The sequence below is a fragment of the Hyperolius riggenbachi genome, chromosome 7 (assembly GCF_040937935.1).
Source record: "Hyperolius riggenbachi isolate aHypRig1 chromosome 7, aHypRig1.pri, whole genome shotgun sequence".
Lineage (NCBI taxonomy): Eukaryota > Metazoa > Chordata > Amphibia > Anura > Hyperoliidae > Hyperolius > Hyperolius riggenbachi.
The window spans coordinates 219,711,647-219,734,375 of NC_090652.1; the positions used below are offsets into that span (position 1 = coordinate 219,711,647).

General features: G+C 45.8%; 1 long non-coding RNA gene across 3 annotated transcripts in view; it reads left to right on the forward strand.

Moving 5' to 3' along the window:
* Positions 1–251: 251 nt before the first annotated feature.
* Positions 252–22,729, forward strand: part of LOC137525765 (uncharacterized) — a 64,055-nt gene continuing 41,577 nt past the window's right edge. The window contains exons 1-2 of one of the 3 annotated variants that reach the window (XR_011022999.1): positions 280–327; positions 1,473–1,563. This is a non-coding gene — a long non-coding RNA (uncharacterized lncRNA). Of the gene's footprint in view, positions 328–1,472; positions 1,564–12,744; positions 12,770–22,729 lie in introns of those variants that run through there. The other 2 variants (XR_011023000.1, XR_011022998.1) reach the window with 2 other exon arrangements.

Sequence of the window (22,729 nt, forward strand, 5' to 3'; positions counted from 1 at the left end):
TGACATATTGACATGATATATCGACAACATGTTATTGTGATAGTATCTTTATGATTTTAGCCCAGACGTACTACAGCAGCAACAAGGCCCCTGGGAACAGTTAATGCATCTTCCTCCGCTGAGGAATAGTAGTACTTTTTTTTTAGTTTTCAAAACCTGTGCACAGGTCTTTGCAATTTGCAGGGTCATGCATTTTCCCATAAAAAACCTACTGGACACAGGACTACAGTTCCCATGATCCCTGGTGGTGCCTGTTAACTGCTGATATCACACTGGTGACACTTGCTGATATCACTTTATGGTTCTGCTTGCCAATAACTTACAATGGTAGGAGTAGCTTCCTAGTAAAGTCTCATTACAAAATAATTATTTCTCTGACACTTTCAAAAGATAATACAGGTGATGACAGATGAGCAGACTAATACAATATTTACCATTCTGCACATACAAGGTACACAGGTACAACACTTAACAATTTACAATGCAGTCACAGGGCTCTGTAAGTAAATCACATGCCAGCAGATGTGATGGTGTGACATTTGGCAATTACTGAATTGTATCAGTGTAATAATTACAATATATTTTGATATGCGGAAGGTTATTGCTGGAATTGACTTCTTGGGGACCACATGCTTACACCCCCTAGTGACAATGTGATTTTTTACAATTTAGCACACTGCAGCTTTATTTGTGTGCTGCACGGCCTTATAACTTAGCACACAAATAAATCTGCCCTCCTTTTCTTGCCACCAACAGAGCTTTCTGTTGGTGGCATCTGATTGCTGCTGTGCTGTTTCTTTTATTAATTTAAATGTTATTATTTTTTGAATAAAAATGTCTTTTTTTTTCTCCCACCCTCCCTCCGACGCTCCTGAGAGCCAACCATAGCAATCACCTCTCATAGGCATCAGCCTATGAGAGGGGATCAGTTTGTGAGCCACTCAAGGGGACAGCTCACTGACAGAGCTGTCTCCAGTACAGCACTGCACTAGATCGCATCGCTGTACAAAAGAAAAACGGCAGGCTTGCCCGCTGCGGCTTCGAAGCTAATCACAAAGCCCTGCTCTGTTTATTTACGGAAGCTAGAGCGAGCGCAAGCTTCTGTCAAATCTCGCGCATCGCGAGAGGACGCATATATGCTTCCTGGAGGAACGAGGAAGCCACCCTGCGGCCACCATCCTGCATTAGACGGTCGCAGAGTGGTTAAAGCAAAGGCACAGCAATAGGCTTTAAAGTGACACTGAAGCGAAAAAAAAACAAAACGTATCGTTTAATTAATGTTATGTGTAGTACGGATAATTAATAGAACATTAGTAGCAAAGAACATAGTCTCACATTTTTATTTTCAGTTATATAGCTTTTTTTATAACATTGCATCATTCTCTAATATGTGCAATTTGCACACTACACTCAGCATTTTAAATGATTTCACAGAGCAGAGCTAATTTTGTCTTTTCAACTTTCTTCTACAGGAAAACCATAAACAAACATGAAACAATGAGAGACAGGTTGAGATAAGAGCTTCAAAAGACAGTGCTGTCCACAACCTTTTGGGTCGCAGAGGTCAGTGAAGCTCTTTTGCATAGATACCAACTGAAGTTTCTTAACTCTTCCTGCACTGGAAACAATATCAGACTCATATCTGTGCTGCTAATGTTTTATTACCTGTACTACACATACAAGTCATTAAGTTTATTTTCACTTCAAATTCCCTTTAAAGAGTCCTCAAAATATTTCAGTGTACACTGTGCATACCCGGGTCAGTGAAAAATGGCGCCCAGCACCGTTAGATAAAAATGGGGCCCCATTCACTTATATTATCAAACGATATTTATCGTTTTAAAAGGTTAAAAAACGGTGCCGACCTTTTGAACGAAATTTATCGTTTTAAAACTTTTTTTTTTTTGTCCTGCCTGAACGATATTTATCGTTTTAACCCCTGCTTTGCTGCCGTTTGGAAAATATCTGCCCGCCGGCTTTAATGTTTATTAGCAAAGCCCCCTTAAAAGCTAAAAACACCAAATTTTCAGGAAATGTTAAGAAGAAAATTGTGAACAAGAGGGGAAATTTTTTTTTCAAAAAGATCTTATAGTTTTTGAGAAAATCGATTTTGAATATTCTTCTTCTGACCGTGGGAAAATTAAACGCCCGCCGACTTTAGTGGTTAATAGCAAAGCCCCTTTAAATGCCAGAAACACCAAATGTGTAGGGAATGTTAAGAAGAATAGTGGGAACACGACGAAAAAAAAATTGTTCAAAAAGACCTTATAGTTTTTGAGAAAATCGATTTTAAATCTTCAAAGAGGAAAATGTATCTATTTAAATCGCGTACTGACATTTCCGCGCCGGAAACAATTCCCGCCGACTTTAGCAGTTAATAGTAAAGTCCCCTTAAATCCTAGCAACACCAAATTTGCAGGATATGTTAAAAAGATACTGGGAAGCAATATTTAAAAAACATTGAAAAATTTTATTTATTTATTTTTTAAATTTAAATTTTTGGGTTATGTTCAGAGTGTGGGAAATTTTTTGTAAAAAATTACGTGGGGTCCCCCCTCCCGAGTCTCTGTGACCCCTTGTCTCTCATGCAGGCTGGGATAGCCAGAATGCGGAGCCCCGGCCGACTGGGGCTTCGCACCCTGAGCTATACCAGCCCGCATGGTCCATGGTATGGGGGGGCTCTGGGGGGGAGGGGCGGCCAAGCCTTCCCTTCCCTCCCGGAGCCCTTGTTCAATCCATGGACAAGGGGCTCTTCCCCCCCTCCGGTGCCCCAGGAGGAGGTGGGGGCGACGACTTCCTGGGGGGGTTCATGGTGGCATCTGGGAGTCCCCTTTAAGAAGGGGACCCCAGATGCCTGCCCCCTCCCAGGAGAAATGAGTATAGGGGTGCAAAGTACCCCTTACCCATTTCCATAAAGAATTAAATGAAATAAAAACACAACAACAAGAAAAGTCCTTTAATGTTCTAAATTAACCTGAAATACTTACCTGTACCTTTAAGAAAAAATTACCACGTCAATTAGGTCCCACGACAGTATCCTCCATCTTGCGATCTTCAGAAATACTTACCTGTACCTTTAAGAAAAAATTCCCACGCCATTATCCTCGGAAAAGGTCCCGCGCTATAATCTGTTATGTCCCACGACGACAGTATCCTCTGTCTTGCGATCTTCAGAAATACTTACCTGTACCTTTAAGAAAAAAATCCCACGTCAATTAGGTCCCACGACAGTATCCTCCATCTTGCGACCTTCTGATACATGTTGATTGAAGATCTCCGCCGCTCCGACGCCACACACGCCGCCTCCGCCGCACTGCTCTCAGCTATACTTAGTATTAGCTTAGAGCAAAAAGCATCTTTAAATTTTAGCTCCAATGGTCCCCATTGGTTCCTTAACAGACCAATGGGGATCAGGAGGATCCCCATTGGTCGATAAGGAACCAATGGGGAGCCTTGGAGCCAAAATTTAAAGATGCTTTTTGTTCTCAGCTATACAAAGTATAGCTGAGAGTGCATCTATATAGACGCATTAGCGCTAGCTGCCGCTGCTCTCCCTGCCTCTCTCACACCTGTCACCCTCACCCATGCTGGCACCCATGGGTGCATTGGGTGCCAGCATGGGTGAGGGTGACAGGTGGGGGGAGGCAGGGAGGGCAGCGGCAGCTAGCGCTAATGCGTCTGTATAGACGCACTCTCAGCTATACTTAGTAAAGCTGAGAGCAGTGCGTCCGAGGCGGCGTGTGTGGCGTCGGGGCGGCGGAGATCTTCAATCAAGATTTATCAGAAGATCGCAAGATAGAGGATACTGTAGTGGGACCTGATTGGCGTGGGATTTTTTTCTTAAAGGTACAGGTAAGTATTTGTGGTTAATTTAGAACATTAAAGGACTTTTCTCGTGGTTATGTTTTTATTTCATTTAACCCTTTGTGGAAATGGGTAAGGGGTACTTTGTACCCCTATACTCATTTCTCCTGGGAGGGGGGTGGGCATCTGGGGGTCCCCTTCTTAAAGGGGACTCCCAGATGCCACGATGAACCCCCCTCCAGGGAGTCGTCGCCCCCACCTCCTCCTGGGGCACCGGAGGTGGGGAAGAGCCCCTTGTCCATGGATTGGACAAGGGCTCCGGGGGGGAGGGGAAGGCTTGGCTGCCCCTCCCCCCCAGAGCCCCCCCATACCATGAACCATGCGGGCTGGTATAGCTCAGGGTGCGAAGCCCCAGTCGGCCGGGGCTCCGCATTCTGGCTATCCCAGGGGTTACAGAGGCTCGGGAGGGGGGACCCCACTTTGTTTTTTTTAAAAATTTGGTATCAATTTTTATTTTTTTAATGTTCTGAGTGTGGGAAATAAATAGTTTTTATTTCCCACAGTGTTTTTAGCTTTTAAGGGGGCTTTGCTATTAAACATTAAAGCCGGTGGGCAGATATTTTCCAAACAGCAGCAAAGCAGGGGTTAAAATGATAAATATCGTTCAGGCAGGATTAAAAAAAATATTTTAAAACAATAAATTTTGTTCAAAAGGTTTGCACTATTTTAACCTTTAAAACGATAAATATATCGTTTTAAACATATATCGGGCAGAAGGGGGCGCCATTATTTAGCCGGCGCCATTTTTCACTAGACGCGTTAATACCTGCTATTTTTCACACTTGTTTGTGCAGTTGCATTTCCCCAGGTACCTGTAGAAAATTTTGTTCTCCATATATAAAATGGTGGTGATCCTATAATTGTTTCCGAGTTATGGCTGTGATCCTGTTCCTGTGAAAACTCACAGTCGTCTTCCTTGCGAGTAGGAGTGATGCCTTCAAACTGCGCATTACAAGGGTGTTAGCTTAGGCATGTTCAGAACAATGGCGCAGGAAGGACAGACAAGCATGGGAGGAGGAGGAAGGAGCAGGAACTTAAGGCCTGCATGAAATAGGGGAGCGAGGAAAAATGGGTGCTAGTTTTTGTTAATAAAAATACTGTTAATATCTACCGATATTCTTTGTTTTTAAAGTGTAAATAGTGTAAATTATCATAATAAAATATTGGTATTATATTAACGATATTTTACTAAACCTACTCTCACACAAAACCCTCCTCCCTCCGATGTCTAAGGCCCCTTTTACATTTACAGGGGCAGTACAGCGAAATGCAGGCTAATCGGATTTTCTTAGTAGCATAGCGTGTTTCTATTAGGAAGAGCAACACTTATTAGATAGTGCTGTTGTTTAAAAAGGTTGTCTGGATAGGAATTATAGCTCATATGCAGACCCTGACGTCACCAAGGCAATGAAAGCGACGTACATTGTTTTCAGTGATAACAGCTCTCTCCTGTTGGACCGCTCAAAGCCTAGTCCTCCTAATGCAAGTCCTTTCTCCTATTGCTGTAAAAGGGAAATAAACAGGCAGTCTGTTTGTTCACCTAATGCTAGGTACACACGATGTGTTTTTTTGGTCGATTTTCCATTCGATTGATTTTTGATTCTTTTTTCTGCTCGATTTCACGCTCGATTCTCTTATCTTTTCTTATCAATTTCCATTCACTTCTATGAGAAACCGACAAGAAAAATGATGGTAAATAAGATCAAACATTACGGAAATTATCTATCAAACCATCTATCTAACTCAATATTATATGGTGTGTTCCTAGCATAAGACATTCCAAAGCACAGTACTTTCTGCTGAATGAACTTGCATTAGGAGGACGGGGCTTTAGCTGACGGAGAGGAGAAAGATCTATTAGCCTAACTGAACACAGACTACATCCTTCCCTTGTCGTATTAGTGATGCCAGGATCTGTATCTGGGCTATAAATTATCCTATTTAAATGACCTTTGTAAACAAAAGCACTATCTAATGTGTGTTGCTGTTCCTTATAGAAACTTGCCACTAAGGAAATCACAATAGCCTAAATTTCAATGTAGTGCCCCTTTAATTAGTTGCTTTCAGTTATAACTGAAAGAAAACAGATTTTCAAAGCAATGCCCGTGTTTCCCTATGGCTCAGTTACCACTATACGCATTTTAACGTAAAGCTTTTTCGCTATGTACTGCTATGAAAAAACCGCATACCAAAGCATACTAGCACACTAAGGGCCCTTTTACACTTAATGCGTTGGCATGCATTAGTATGCATTAGTACGCATTCATACACGTTTTTTCATAGCAGTGCATTGTAATGCTTAAGTGTAAATGGGCCCTAACCCTAAGGGCGCTTTTACACTTACTCAGTTGGTATGCATTAGTGTGCGTTAGTATGCATTAGTATGCATTTTTTCATAGCAGTACATTGTGAAAAAAGATAAAGAACATGACATGGGCATTACTTAGAAAATTCATTTTCTTTCAGTTATAATTGAGAGCAACTGATTTAGGCCCCTTTTACACTTAAAGGACCACTATTGTGAAAAAAGTAGGCAGTTAACCTCTTAACCTCCCTGGCGGTACGCAGTTTCAGAGGCTGCGTCCGCAGGAGGATTTTTAAAAAATAAAATATGTTTTTTATGGGTTAGCTAAGCCTCGCCGCAACTCTCTGATCCCCGATCGCTGCCGCCAATATTTACCCCTCCGCGATCCCGCGAGAGCCGCAGCTTTACCAATCAGCTTCACTTGTCACTATGGCGACGATTGGACTTGACGTCATGACGTCATGCGCAGTCCCAATCCTCCCCATAGCGAAGCCTGGAGCTGATTGGGAGGCTGCGCCATCGCAGGATCCCTGGGGGTACATGTAATGGCGGCAATCTTGGGGGATCGGGAGAGAGCGGAGGGACTTGGGGGGCATGGTTAGCTAGCGAAGTGCTAGCTTAACCATAGCATGCAAATTTTATTTTAAAAAATCCTCCGGGGTCCACGTGATCCTCTCCGGCGACTAACCCGAGCATAGGTCGGGCTTACCGCCAGGGAGGTTAAGGACTACGGGCCCTAAAGACCAGGCCAATTTCACAAAATAGGCCAAGCTGCAGGGCTGCACAACACAGCACACAAGTGATTCCCCCCCCCCCCTTTTCTGACTAGCTGAACACAGGATATCAACAGTTCGAGTACGTATATATAAGCGCACTGATATATCACTGTAACACGAATACAAGGAAAATAACAAACGCTGACTAGAATATGTATATATTGGAGATGAACCACTATATAACATAAGCAAGGACACTAGCTAGATCTGGACTGGAGCAATACAGCGAACTAACTAGGCAGTACAAACAATACAAAATCTCTGCACTAGAAGGAGTACGTATATATGTCCCTGTGGGAAATATATAATCGTAGCTCCACTGTAGGGACGGATCTGGGGGGGGGCAAGCGGGTATCTTGCCCCAGGCAAAGTTTGTTGAATTCTTAAAAAGGCGGCAAAATGAATGGCAGATTAGGCGCAAAAACCTGACCTTTAGGCGCCAAAACCTGACCTTGCCCCAGGCGCAACTTGGTCTTGATCCGTCCTCCACAAGATAACTGAACTAGAAGGAATATATTTCACGGTATCAAAGGACCCAGCAACAGCTTAGACAGAGCTGAAACTATGACGGGCGAGGTCTAAAAGGGGAGGCAGACTTTAATGCTGGCATCAGCCAATGGATGCAAACATGCAAATCTCCACACAGCTGAATGGTAATCATTCAATCTTGAGCCGGCTTGATTACCATTTGCTAGCTGAAAGACTATAATAACAAATGCATGCAGTACTATACAAGAACATGCATGCAGGAAATCCAGGGCTATCTGGCTGCAGCTCAGCTGTAGTAAGCCATTGGTGGAATGATGACAGCATTCTGAGCTGCCCAGAACTGCAGCGCAATTGCAAATGACATTGGGCTCTATTCATAAAACATTTGCAGGGAAAAAAATCTTGGAGGGAAAATACCGCATTGGTATTTTAGACTTTTGTGTGCTAATTCATAAAAAAGTTTACACTAGCGATAATAGGTCGGGGAATTCCGGCACTGAACTAGTGGTCCTGGCTGAGTTGATACATTTTCTCTGTGCAGAGAAAGAGTTAGTATAAAGGAGGCAGCCCCAGCATCCCATTACATGTGCATTTTTTTTTAAATTGCCTCTCCTTGCCCTGAATCTGCGCTGAATCTGTCAGTCTTTCTAAACAATCTATTTAATTGCTGCAGTTTAGAAGAATTTTGTGATGATTTGCTCAGCTGCCTGTGCAGGCAGCCAGCCTTTTGACCATTGTGTAGGTTTGCATGCTGCAGGACTCTGGAAAGAAGAGCTTCTGTCAGTTTTGCAGCTTGTGCTTGCAGAGGAATTTGCATACGTTGTCATGCAAATTGCCTGGCCACATTCATTGGAGGCGTGTACTATAAGTACTATGTCTTTCCCACAATGCTTCGCTGTTCATAAGGATTTCGTCCTATGTAACACTCCTGGTGGGGTGTCAGCCTTGCTCTCTGTTTGAACATCAGCTTAGAGTAATTCCTGAATCTGCGCTAGGCAGATTTCCCTAGTGCAGTTAGGATTGTATTATCTGTATTGCCTGTTCTGTCTTGTCTTGCCTGTTGCCATTGTCCTGTCCCTATGGTGGTTGACAGGAAATGGTTCTGATCTCTGTATAGCTGGTGCAGCGGTTGCTACCAGCTATCTCTTCTGTTCTGTCTCCTGGGATCGCACTAGCTACTTTTTGCTAGCGCTGGGGATCCTTCTGTTCTGTCTCCTGGGATCGCGCTAGCTACTTTTCGCTAGCGCTGGGGATCCTTCTGTTCTGTCTCCTGGGATCGCGCTAGCTACTTTTCGCTAGCGCTGGGGATCCTTCTGTTCTGTCTAATGGGATCGCACTAGCTACTTTTCCGCTAGCGCTGGGGATCCTTCTGTTCTGCTACTCTGTACCTGGATCGCACTAGCCACTTTTCGCTAGTGCTGTGGATCCTAACTCTTGCTTGTCCCTGTTTTCGTGTGTCTGTCTTATCTGCTACGACCGCTTGCTGAAGGGTTGGTGAGGTAACCGTTAAGCAAGCGTTCGCGTCCTCTGTTTCATGTTTGTCTGTCGATGGTTAGTTAGGCGTGCTTGTCTCTATTGTGCTTATCACGTGGAGACCGCGCATAACCGCGTGCACTGTTGCGAATGAGTGCGGTGTTCGCGGTTAGCTAGCGTTTGTTGTTTTCCGCATCTTCTCATTGTATTATTTGCTGTGCCTTTGCTACCCTCGTATTCTGTCCTGATCTGCCTTGTGTCACGTCTGGCGATCGCACCTCTCGCGATCGCGTTCCTATTTCATATCTGCTGTTGTGTGTGCGCGGTCGCGGGGTGGCGACTGGATTGGCGCACACACATACAACCTGTCCCTTTGCTCGTTCTCATTCGCAATCGCCTCTCTTGCGATTGCGTTCTGCGCTTCGTACAATTCCTGTCTGGCATTTGTGGAGGTACAGAGGATTGGTTCCTCTGCACTCCCCAGCGCCATCTGCTGACAGGAATTTCCCTCTACAGGTGCGTAGCACCTTTTGCTGGGTGCCTGCAATTACACGCTTGTGGAGGATTTCCGCCGTGTCAGCGCACGCATTGTGCGCTGATCACGGAGAAAGTTCCACAATCGTTACAAACTTCAAGAAATGTTACACACAATGTTACACACACAGGCTTTCTGATGTGAAATTTATCTGAAAACCAGTACCCAAGGGGTTCAAAAACACAGCCTTGGTATTCTGGGATGCAGTTTTTGTTCTGCTCTCACTGCAGCTGCCTGGGAGATCTGTCCACATTAGCTTGCCTGTTATCTTGCCTGTTATCGCTGGCTTATCTCCTCACAGTTGGTGTTCTCCGTTCCCATTCCGCCTGCTCTAATCTTTATGAATTAACCAGTTCGGCCTATCTGGACGAGCTTCCTCATCCAGATAGGCACTGCTGCTGCCGCCTGCTCGTGCGCGCGATCGGACGCTGCCCGCCGCTAGCCCCGCGATCAGTGAATGGGAATATAATTCCCATTCACCAATCTAACTTCCCCGCAGAAATACCGACGCTTTCTCTCCAGAGAGCGCGGTATTTCTGCCCCCAGGAAACTTCTCCCCAGCATTTTAGTTTCTGGATGCGAGATCGTTCGCATCCAGGACTTTTTTCACTGTGGCCATCTTGTGGCCAAATAATAAACTGCACCCACATACATTTTTAATAAAAAAAAAATATTATTTTACATTTAAAATTAGCAGTTTCCCTCCCACACCAAAAATTACCCACATACACTTTTTTTATTAAAAAAAAATACAATTAAAAAAAAAAAAACAACATAAATAGTTACCCAAGGGTCTGAACTTTTTAAATATGCATGTCAAGAGAATATGTTATTATAGTATTTAAAATTATAAGCTTATAAATAGTGATGGACACAAATTGAAAAAATGCACCTTTATTTCTAAATGAAATATCGGCACCATAAATTGTAATAGGGACATCGTTTGAACGGTGTAATAACCAGGACAGATGGGCAAATAAAATACATGCATTTTAATCACGGTAGCGTATATTAATTTCAAACTATAATGGCCAAAAACTGAGAAATAATGAATTTTTTCAGTTTTTTTCTTATTCTTCCTGTTAAAATGCATTTACAGTAAAGTGCTCTTAGCAAAATGTACCCCCAAAGAAAACCTAATTCGTGGCGGAAAAAACAAGATATAGATCAATTCATTGTGATAAGTAGCAATAAAGTTATAGGCGAATGAATGGGAGGTGAACATTGCTCGGATGCATGAGATTTTCGGCACTGCAGTGCTGAACCGGTTAACCTTCAGTGACGTGTTGTGATAATCTCCGCACAAGGCGGTAATTTTCCGCACTGCTTAGGATCTGTAGCTTTTCATGCGGAAACAGCTTTTATGAATGCACACTTTGCTAAATGGTCAGTAAAGTCAGCTGCTTTGAGCATTACCGCATGCGGGAATGCTTTATGAATAGAGGCCGAATGCAGGCTGACAAGCCAGAACTGTCCATTTGCGGCTCCCCCGCAATGGATAGAACACGCCACAGGAGGAATCCTTACAACTGGATAGCTTACCTCATGCAATAAAAAATATTTTCATATTTTTATCGAGTATTCACTATCATTTTTAAACATGCGGTAATAGTTCAGTAAATTATCAAACTGTATGAAAATTCACAAAAGTTTTTTTTTTACCTAATGGAGTACTTAAAGTACTTTATTTGGTATTTTTAGGAATCATGCAGCATTTAATTTGGTATTTTAAGGGTTGATGGAAGCAGGATGTGATACAGAAAGCATTTTTTGTTATATTGACAAGTAAAGTGCAAGTCTAAGCTGCATAAACTGAACATGAGATTTGTATCTGCTGAAAAAAAACTATAGTACTTATTAACTGTTTTTAATTACTCCACAATAATATTGTGAATTTGTGTTATACAATATATGTCAAATTAGGGAAATATGTTTTTATTACCTTACTTATTTTCCTGAATAGTTACTGATTAGTTTTCACCTTTTCTATTGCTCTCTGTTTCCTTACCTCTATACCATCACAAATGGTTGTTACCAACAGCTCCAGGCTGGGGGTAAAATACTGAGAATTTCAGTTGTTTTACAGCATACTTTATTCTTTGTAAAATAACTTTTATAAAGGTATTTTCCTTTCTATTGTTTGTAAATTAACTTTCCTCAGTAATTTACCTCACGAGTGAGTAATTTCAGTTTTTCATGTGCAAACAGCCTTAGTGAATAAACATTTCACAGAATGTTTGAGAACATATGTTGCTTTCTTACTTAAAGGGAACCTAAACTGAGAAGGATACAGATTTTTCCTTTTAAAATAATACCAGTTGCCTGACTCTCCTGCTGATTCTGTGTCTGTAATACTTTTAGCCACAGTCCCTCAACAAGCATGCAGATCAGGTGCTCGGACTGACGTCAGACTAGATTAGCTGCATGTCTGTTTCAGGGGTGTGATTCAGCCACTACTGCAGCCAAATAAATCAGCAGGACTGCCAGGCAACTAGTATTGTTTAAAAGGAAACATCCATATCCCTCTCAGTTAAGGTTCCCTTTAAGCGCATGGGGTAATACTTTATGAATTGAAACTATAGTGTAAACTTAAAGTGTTCTTGAGATGGGGGATTAAAAGGAAAATATACATACATTGGGCTTCCTCCAGCCCTCTCCAGGATTATTGTTCCCATGCCATCCTCATCTGCAACTGGCCCCGGTAAGTTGTCCAGTCAGAGCCTGTTGTGCAGGTGCAGTCCAGCTGTGCACGCTCCCCTGCCACGCTCCCATCGCCGGGAGCATTCTGCACCTGCGCAGTAGTACTGTGCAGGCTCAGGAGGCTCCCAGCGACGGGAGCGTAGCGGGAGCACGCATGCTGCGACGCCCCGGACTGGACTGGAGGACTTTCCGGGGCCAATTGCAGAAGAACGAGGAGGTGGAGGGGTGACAACGTGAGAACAGTAGGCCTGAAAAGGGCTGGAGGAAGCCCCAGGTATGCACATTTTCTTTTAAATCCCCCATCATATGTGCTTTGAGGTTATGGTTCTCTATCAAGTGATCACTCCTTGTGATGTAATAACATTGTCACAAGTGGCTTGTCTGGATACAGGAATGTCATTTAAACTGGGGCATACATTAGGTAGATTGCTTGGAAAGATAGTGGACTATGGAATATGAATAACACAAATGTAAATATGAATATGGAATACGTTTAACACATGCTGTTATATTTGTCCTATCCTATCACAAACCTAAGTCTCCTCCCCTTCTGAATATTAGTATAAAAGAGCCTGTATTTCTGTAAATAATATTCATTGTGAATCTGCTAGAAGGATCCTGTCTCTGGTATGTAAACTAAACCTATTATATTTCAATTGGTTTTATTAGTGCCAACATATTACATGGCACTGTACAAAGTAAGAAACAAACATGGGGTACACCCAGTGGCGTAGCTAGGGTATTTGACACCCGGTGCGGATAATTTACTGACACCCCCCCCCCCCCCCAAAACCGGTGAGTGTGGCCATGACATCACATGGGTGGAGCTAACTGTAATGTAACTATGTAACAGTAAGTCAGGGGGCTAATATAGGTAGCCAGATAGGTAGGTAGGTGCCCCCAATACAGATTAAATAAGTAGGTGCCCCAGCATAGGTTAGATAGGTAGGTGCCCCCAGTATAGATTACATAGTTAGCTTCCCCCCAGTATAGGTTTAATAGGTAGGTTCCTTCAGTATAGGTTAGATAAGTAGCTGCCCCCTGTATAGGTTAGATAGGTAGCTGCCCCCCCAGTATAGGTTAGATAGGTAGCTGCCCCCCCCCCAGTATAGGTTAGATAGGTAGCTGCCCCCCCCCCCCAGTATAGGTTAGACAGGTAGCTGCCCCCCAGTATAGGTTAGACAGGTAGCTGCCCCCCAGTATAGGTCAGATAGGTACCTGCCCCCCAGTATAGGTCAGATAGGTAGCTGCCCCCCATATAGGTTAGATAGGTAGCTGCCCCCAGTATAGATTAGATAGGTACCTGCCACCCAGTATAGGTTAGATAGGTAGCTGCCCCCAGTAAAGGTTAGACAGGTAGCTGCCCCCAGTATAGATTAGATAGGTACCTGCCCCCCGTATAGGGTAGATAGGTAGCTGCCCCCCGTATAGGTTAGATAGGTAGCTGCCCCCCAGTATAGATTAGAGAGGTAGCTGCCCCGTGTACAGGTTAGATAGGTATCTGCCCCCCCCCCAGTATAGGTTAGATAGTTGCCCCCCATGATGGTCAGCCGCGGGGAGGGCAGCCCGACCTCTCCCTCCCTTCCACTGCCCGGCCGCCCTCCGTGCTCCCCCCTCCGAATACAAAGTTAGCGCAGCCAGGGAAGCGCTGTGAATAGCCAGGGAAGCCGCGTGTGTATCTGCGTCTATGCAGAGCGCCGGGAGGAGACCGTCGGCGATTGCAACCAGGGAGGTGAGTGACCATTCACAGCGCTTCCCTGGCTGCGCTAACTTTGTATTCGGAGGGGGGAGCACGGACGGCGGCCGGGCAGTGGAAGGGAGGGAGAGGTCGGGCTGCCCTCCCCGTGGCTTACTCCCCCCTCCATTATAGCACCCACCTGGTGCGGGTCGCACTCCCCGTACCTGCCTCACGACGCTAGTGGGTACACCATACACAATTTTGCAGACAATGGTGTGCACCAATATACAAAATACAGAATTGGTACAAAATATAGAATTGGTGATTACAGTGACACATGTAACATGCAACATGATGAATAAAATGGACTACAAATTCCAAGACACAAAAGGGTGAACCTTGCACTTGTGAGCTTGCAATCTAAATCTCTATTCAACATGTACTTGTAGCGTATGGCAAACGGTTAGTTAACTTAATAAGATGGGTGTAGAAATGATGATGGTAGACTGATGCTTTGTGTTCATGCACATTTATTCTTTGAGCTGTGTCGCTGTGTTTTTGCTAATGCTATGATAAGAGATAATCAATAAGATGCTACTAACTCCAGCTTGCATGCAACATTAATGTGGTTTGTATACGGCTTGATATTGGGCCAGTCGCATGCATTTCCTGATGGTTTTGATTGGCCCAATTCTAAGCTTCTCCTGACAAAGTTTAAAGGAAAACTGAAGTGGAAAAGAATACGGAGGTTGCCATATTTATTTAATCTTAAAGGAGAACTGAAGTGAGAAGAATATGGAGGCTGCCATATTTATGTCCTTTTAATTAAACAATACCTGGCAGCCCTGCTGATCTATTTGGCTGCAGTAGTGTCTGAATGACACCAGAAACAAGCATGCAGCAAATCTTGTCAGATCTGTTAAGGGGCCCATACACCTAACGATTTTCCCGCCGATATACGGCCGATTCCAGTGCTGGGCCGAAATTAGGCATTAGCGTAATTACGCATCGTAATTCACTACAAATGCACCGTAAGCGTTACGTGGAAGGTTACGGTATTACGCGTAATTAATTACGCGTAGACCGTAGGTTACGTTATTACGTGTAACAAATTACGCGTAAGACAGTAAACTCCCATTGAAATTACACAGTCTGCCGTAATCGCGTAATATTACGCTCCCGTATAATATAAAAAAGCCGCCGACTTTAAGGGTTAATAGTAAAGCCCCCTTAAGTGCTAAGAGCCTCAAATTTGGAGAATATATTAAGGAGATCAGAAGGAATAAGAAGAAAAATTTTTTTTCAAAAAGACCTTATAGTTTTTGAGAAAATCGATGTTAAAGTTTCAAAGGAAAAATATATACATTTAAAAACCCGCCGACTTTAACGGTTAATAGCAAAGCCTGCTTGAAATTTAGGAACACCAAATTCACAGGGTATATTAAGGGGATCAGTGGGAATAAGAGGAAAAAAACATTTTTCAAAAAGACCTTATAGTTTTTGAGAAAATCGATTTTTAATTTTCAAGGGCAAAAATGTCTTTTAAATGCGGAAAATGTCAGTTTTTTTTGCACAGGTAACAATAGTGTTTTATTTTCATAGATTCCCCCAAGTGGGAAGAGTTTTACTTACTTCGTTCTGAGTGTGGGAAATATTTAAAAAAAACGACGTGGGGTCCCTCCTCCCAGACCTCTTTAACCCCTTGTCCCCCATGCAGACTGGGATAGCCAGAATGCGGAGCACTGGCCGCGTGGGGCTCCGCACCCTGACTATACCAGCCCGCATGGTCCATGGATTGGGGGGTCTCGGAGGGGGAGGGGCAGCCAAGCTTTCCCCTCCCCCTCCGAGGCCTTGTCCAATCCAAGGACAAGGGGCTCTTCTCCACCTCCAATGGGCGGTGGAGGTGGAGGCCGCGATTTCCTGGGGAGGGGGGGTTCATGGTGGCATCTGGGAGTCCCCTTTAAAAAGGGGTCCCCCAGATGCCCACCCCCCCTCCCAGGAGAAATGAGTATAGAGGTACTTGTACCCCTTACCCATTTCCTTTAAGAGTTAAAAGTAAATAAACACACAAACACATAGAAAAAGTATTTTAATTGAACAAAAAACATAACCACGAAAAAAGTCCTTTAATATTCTTAATTAACCATTAATACTTACCTGTCCCTTTAAAAGCCAGTTCCCACGCAATATCCTCGGAAATATACTAATCAGTTACAATGTAACAAAGTTGTTACAATGTAACAACTTTGTTACTTTGTAACTCCACCGCACCCAACGTCACTCGCCGCTCACCCGCCGGCCGCCGCATATACTAACGCTATGTCCCCGCCGGCTCCCGCCGTCCACTCCGCCCACACCTGTCACCCATATACATGCTGGCACCCATGGGTGCCAGCATGTATATACATGCTGGCACCCATGGGTGCCAGCATGTATATGGGTGACAGGTGTGGGCGGAGTGGACGGCGGGAGCTATATAGGTGACATGTGGGAGAGGCGGGGAGGGCAGCGAGAGCCGGCGGGACTTAGCGTCCTGCACCCGACAGAGCTCTGAGCTATATAGCTCAGAGCTCTCTAAAGCATCTTTGTATTTGGGCTCCAAGGAGCCCCATTGGTCCTTAGCAGACCAATGGGGTTCCTTTTGATTTGAAGGAACCCCATTGGTCTGCTAAGGACCGGCAGCAGCGGGAGCTCCACAGAATGTGATTGGTTTCAGGCTGAAATCGATTCACAATCTGTTAGCAGTAAAGGTGGCCATACGATCCCTCTCTGATCATATTCGATCAGAGAGGGATCTATCTGTTGGTCGAATCTGATGGCAAATCGACCAGTGTATGGCCACCTTTACAATGACAATAATGTCAGAAACATCTGATCTTCATGCTTGTTTAGGGTCTATGGCTAAAAGTATTAGTGGCATTGGGCCTGATCCAATTTAAGTTTTCTCCTGAAATATAATTTTGCATTCATGTAAAAAAAGGCATTTGGAAAAAATGGCGCAGGGAGGTGCCACTAGTAGAAAATCGGTAAAATTGCTGATATTACACTACTTAATTCTAATAGTAAAATATTGGTAATCTTTACCAATATTTTATGTTTTAACCTACCCCTACTCTCACATAGAACCCTCCCTGTACTTATGCACAACCCTAAGACTTCCCACTATCGATGCCTAACTCTAAGACCTCCAGTTACCGATGCCTAACCCTAAGACCTGCCTCTACCGACGTCTAACCTCCCTTTACGGATGCCTAACTCTAAGACCTCCCTCTACCGACGCCTAACCCTAAGACCTAACTTTACCGATGCCTAACCCTAAGACCTCCTTCTACCGTTGAGTAATTCAGGAGAAAAAGTGAATTGCATATGGCCAAAAGTTAATTCACTGAGGTCCTGTATGTTTTCACTTCAGATTATCAAATTCTAAAGAATTAATCCTTATTCTTACAGGGTTTTTTCTAAGCTATAGCCAGAATCTAAATGGACGAATAAAATCTTGAAGAAGAAGCATTTGATTAGTCCATTTTCGAGCTGCATAGATTGGCAGTAACCTATGCATCTTTATGGAATTATCTGCATCTCAAGCCAAGTAGAAATTTGGGTCTGACCCAAAACTTTGTCATCATAAACACCTTTAGATGTCGGATTCACTCACTAAGGGCAGCCACAGACACACATAGACCGCACCTGGACCTATTATTATTATTATTATTATATAGTATTTATATAGCGCCAACATCTTCCGCAGCGCTGTACAGAGAATATATTGTCTTGTTACTAACTGTCCCTCAGTTCACAATCTAATTCCTACTATAGTCGTTTGTCTATGTATGTATTGTGTAGTGTATTTATTGTAGTCTAGGGTCAATTTAGGGGGAAGCCAATTAACTTATCTGTATGTTTTTGGGATGTGGGAGGAAACCGGGGTGCCCGGAGGAAACCCACACAGACACGGGGAGAACATACAAACTCCTTGCAGATGTTGACCTGGCTGGGACCTATGCCAGAATCCTGTTCTTGGACTTAAAGGGAACCAGAGGCCGCAGAAAAAAAGTTTTATACATACCTGGAGCTTCCTCCAGCCCCATATGCACGGATCGCTCCACGCCGCCGTCCTCCGCTTCCTGTATCCGGCGGTAGCGGGTCCCGTAGTTTCGGCCAGTCGGCCAGTTGGCGGCAGGTAGTGTTGGGCGAACAGTGTTCGCCACTGTTCGGGTTCTGCAGAACATCACCCTGTTCGGGTGATGTTCGAGTTCGGCCGAACACCTGATGGTGTTCGGCCAAACCGTTCGGGTTCGCCCGAACTACTAAATGCCCGGCCGAACAGGGCCGAACAGGGCCCCTGTTCGGCCGAACAGGGCCCTGTTCGGCCGAATACCGCCCCCTATGGGGTCGCAGGCATAAGGGGGGAGCATGCCCCGATCGCGGGGAGGGGGGTCGGAAATTCCCCCACCCCTCCGCTAGTGCTCCCCCCTCTGCCCGCTTCCTCATAAAAAAGTTGGCGTAAAGTTAAATATTACCGGTGGTGGCTGCTGCAGTGGCTGGCTGGCAGTAGTGTGAATGAGGAGGAGGAGTCCGAGTATGACGCGTTGAGGCCAGGCAGCGGGCGGTTCAGCGATAGTACCCTTGTGGTACTTCCGCCCTTTCTCTGACCTCACGTCCTCTACATGATGACGCATACGAGGGTACGCGTCACGCGTACCATCGTATGCGTCATCACGTAGAGGACGTGAGGTCAGAGAAAGGGCGGAAGTACCACAAGGGTACTACCGCTGAACCGCCCGCTGCCTGGCCTCAACGCGTCATACTCGGACTCCTCCTCCTAGTCCTCACTCACACCACTGCCAGCCAGCCACTGCAGCAGCCACCACCGGTAATATTTAACTTTACGCCAACTTTTTTATGGGGAAGCGGGCAGAGGGGGGAGCGCTAGCGGAGGGGGTGGGGGGAATTTCCGACCCCCCCCCCCCCCCCGCGATCGGGGCATGCTCCCCCCTTATGCCTGCGACCCCATAGGGGGGCCATATTGCGGCATGTTCGGGTCCCCATTGACTTGCATTGAGTTCGGGGTTCGGCCTGAACATGCCGAACATCTGGCCCATGTTCGGCCTGTTCGGCCCGAACATCCAGGTGTTCACCCATCACTAGCGGCAGGACGCTGCCAATTGTCCGCATCACAGGGGCTCCCTGCATACACTTACGCGTGCAGCTGCATGCTGAGCAGCCGCACGCGTAAGGGTATGGAGGGAGCCCCTGCTCATGCGGACAATTGGCCGCGTCCGCCGGAAGTGACGGGACCCGGTACTGCCGATACAGGAAGCGGTGGACGGCGGCGTGTGAGCGATCCATGCGTATGGGGTTGGAAGAAGCCCCAGGTATGCATAAAAGCTTTTTCTGTTTTTTTTTTTAGTTCCTCTCTGGTTCCCTTTAACCACTTCCCGACCGCCGTATAGACAAATGGCGGCCGGGAAGTGGACGCCGCAAGGACCGCCGTATTGACAAAATGCGGCGGTCCTTGTATGGGCATGGAGTCGGAAGTCGGGAGTCGGAAGCCCGGCATTTTGCCTCCGCTCGCCGGCCACTTAGCAGAGCCGGCGAGCGGAGGAATCCGCATAATCAGCCAATCCCTGAGTATAAGGCACTTTGTTAGGTAAACAAAGTGCCTTATACGTGCTTCCTCCTCGCCTCGTGGTCTCATTGTTGCAGAGACCACCAGCGAGGAGGAAGCCTTTTGTGAGTACTACAGCACACGTGTTTTTTTGACCTACAGCCCCCCTGATCTCCCACCCCAGGCCTCATACCCCCCCTGATCACCCCAGCAGACCCCTGCCCAGCACCCTTGCACCCCTGTAAAACCCCCAACCCCCCCACCTATCACTAACTTTAAACGCTATCCCCTGCGTTAGGTCCCTAACTGCCTCCTAGTCACCCTTGATCCCCCCCCTACCTTTAGATCACCCCCAGACCCCATCCCAGACTACCCCCCTGTATACTGTATACATCTGTATACAGCTACCTTACCCCCTGATCCCCCTCTGATCACCTGTCTATCACCTGTCCATCACCCCTCAGCACCCCCACCCATCAGAGCAGACCCTAACTGCCCCGCGGGGGTAACAGATCACCTGCCCAGGCCCTCGATTGCCCTCATACCCCCCTTCTGATTACATCCCCTGCTCTTTGTTTACATCTGTCCTCCCCAGCAATCACTAACTGATCTGCGATCAGTAACCCCCTGTGTCTGCCTCTCATCAGATCAGGACTCAGTCTGCCCCGTGCAGGCTCCTGATCAACCCCCCACCCCCTCAAATCGCCCTCAGACCCCCCCCCCCTAATCACCGTCCAAGTGCATTGTATTTGACTGTGCTGCGCTTGTATTCGATTGTGCTGCGCTTGTATTTGATTGTGCTGCGATTGTATTTGATTGTCCCGTGATCTGCTTCGATTGTCCCGTGATTGTTTGATTGCCTGAGACCCCACTTCCCACCACACCCAACCCCCCCTTCCCCCCCCCCCCCCCCACCACACCCAACCCCACCTTCCCCCCCACCACCTCCAACCACCACCTTCCGAGTGCATCAGATTTGCTTGTGCTGTGATTGGAGTCGATTGTGCTGTAATTGTATTTGATTGTCCCGTGATCGACTTCGATTGCCCCGTGATTGTTTGATTGCCTGAGACCCCACTTCCCGCCACACCCAATCCCACCCTCCCCCCATCACCTTCCGAGTGCATCAGATTTGATTGGGCTGTGATTGGATTCGATTGTGCTGTAATTGTATTTGATTGTCCCGTGATCGGCTTCGATTGCCCCGTGATTGTTTGATTGCCTGAGACCCCACTTCCCGCCACACCCAATCCCACCCTCCCCCCATCACCTTCCGAGTGCATCAGATTTGATTGGGCTGTGATTGGATTCGATTGTGCTGTAATTGTATTTGATTGTCCCGTGATCGGCTTCGATTGCCCCGTGATTGTTTGATTGCCTGAGACCCCACTTCCCGCCACACCCAATCCCACCCTCCCCCCATCACCTTCCAAGTGCATCAGATTTGATTGGGCTGTGATTGGATTCGATTGTGCTGTAATTGTATTTGATTGTCCCGTGATCGGCTTCGATTGCCCCGTGATTGTTTGATTGCCTGAGACCCCACTTCCCGCCACACCCAATCCCACCCTCCCCCCATCACCTTCCAAGTGCATCAGATTTGCTTGTGCTGTGATTGGAGTCGATTGTGCTGTAATTGTATTTGATTGTCCCGTGATCGGCTTCGATTGCCCCGTGATTGTTTGATTGCCTGAGACCCCACTTCCCGCCACACCCAATCCCACCCTCCCCCCATCACCTTCCGAGTGCATCAGATTTGATTGGGCTGTGATTGGAGTCAATTGTGCTGTAATTGTATTTGATTGTCCCGTGATTGTTTGATTGCCTCTGAGACCCCACTTCCAACCAACCCCAATACCTTTCAAATACGCGTACGTTAAAAAGGGGCGCTGGGAAAAAAGGGCGCCGGGTTTTTAACGATAAGCATGGATAACGTTTAAAAATGTATTGTACGGTATTTCGTTTAAAATTAATGTTTTTTAAAGTTATAAATCATTAAATAATGTGCATTAAATCGGCAATTGTGAAAACGTTAATCTTTCGTTAAAATACTGAAACGTATAATAACGTTAAAAAAAAAAATTACTAAGTAACCCTCCCTGTACCTACCCCTAACCCCTAGACCCCCCTGTTGATGCCTAAACCTAAGACCCCCCCTGTTGGTGCCTAAGTAACCCTCCCTGTACCTACCCCTAACCCCTAGACCCCCCTGTTAGTGCCTAAACCTAAGACCCCCCTGTTGGTGCCTAAACCTAAGACCCCCCTGTTGGTGCCTAAACCTAAGACCCCCCTGTTGGTGCCTAAACCTAAGACCCCCCTGTTGGTGCCTAAACCTAAGACCCCCCTGTTGGTGCCTAAACCTAAGACCCCCCTTTTGGTGCCTAAACCTAAGACCCCCTGTTGGTGCCTAAACCTAAGACCCCCCCTGTTGGTGCCTAAACCTAAGACCCCCCAGTTGGTGCCTAAACCTAAGACCCCCCTGTTGTTTTTTTCGTTTAAAAATAATGTAAAAAAAAAAAAGTACTGTTTTTCGTTTAAAAATAATGTTTGAAAAAAAATATTGTACTGTTTTTCGTTTAAAAATAATATTTAAAAATGTATAAATCATTAAATAATGTGTAATCATGAGAAGCAGTAATAAAACATTAAGTCTCCGGGCGCCGCTTTTAAAACGTTATTTTTCACCGGCGCCCTTTTTTCCTATCGGACGCTTATTAAACGATATTTATTATAGGAGTGAATGGCGGCGCCCGATTTGTCCACTAGCCTCAGGCGCCCGAATTTACTGTTTCCCTCAAATACTCCCTTTTTGTTAGGTAGGTGCTCTTTTTTTCTGGGTAGTCTCGGAGGAAAACCCCATATATTTAGCAATCCAAAATGGCAAGAAGGGGGCTTTCCGATGACGAGGTATACAGGTACATGGACCAGTCGGATGAGCTCTTTTGGGAAGAATCATCCGTCGAATCTTCCGGGTCCGAATTTGAACCTGTAGAAAGCAGTGGTTCCCTGACCGAAAGTGATGACGAGGCTATGGTCCCTGCTAGAGCCAGGCGTACCAGACCCCAAGTCGTTAGACCGCAGGTGGCGCAGGATCCGCCTCAAGGTCAGGAGGGTGGTGCTCTTGGTGAGGCAGGCACCAGCAGCGCAGCATCTCCTGGACTTGGTACCAGTACTTCTGTAGACCCTGGCGAAGTGGTGAGCGTCAGCATGGAAGTCGAAACTGGTACGGTGGCAAGTGCAGTAGTACCCCCGTCGCAGCCACCAAGAAGAAGACGGGCCCGTAGTACCCATAGACTCCCAG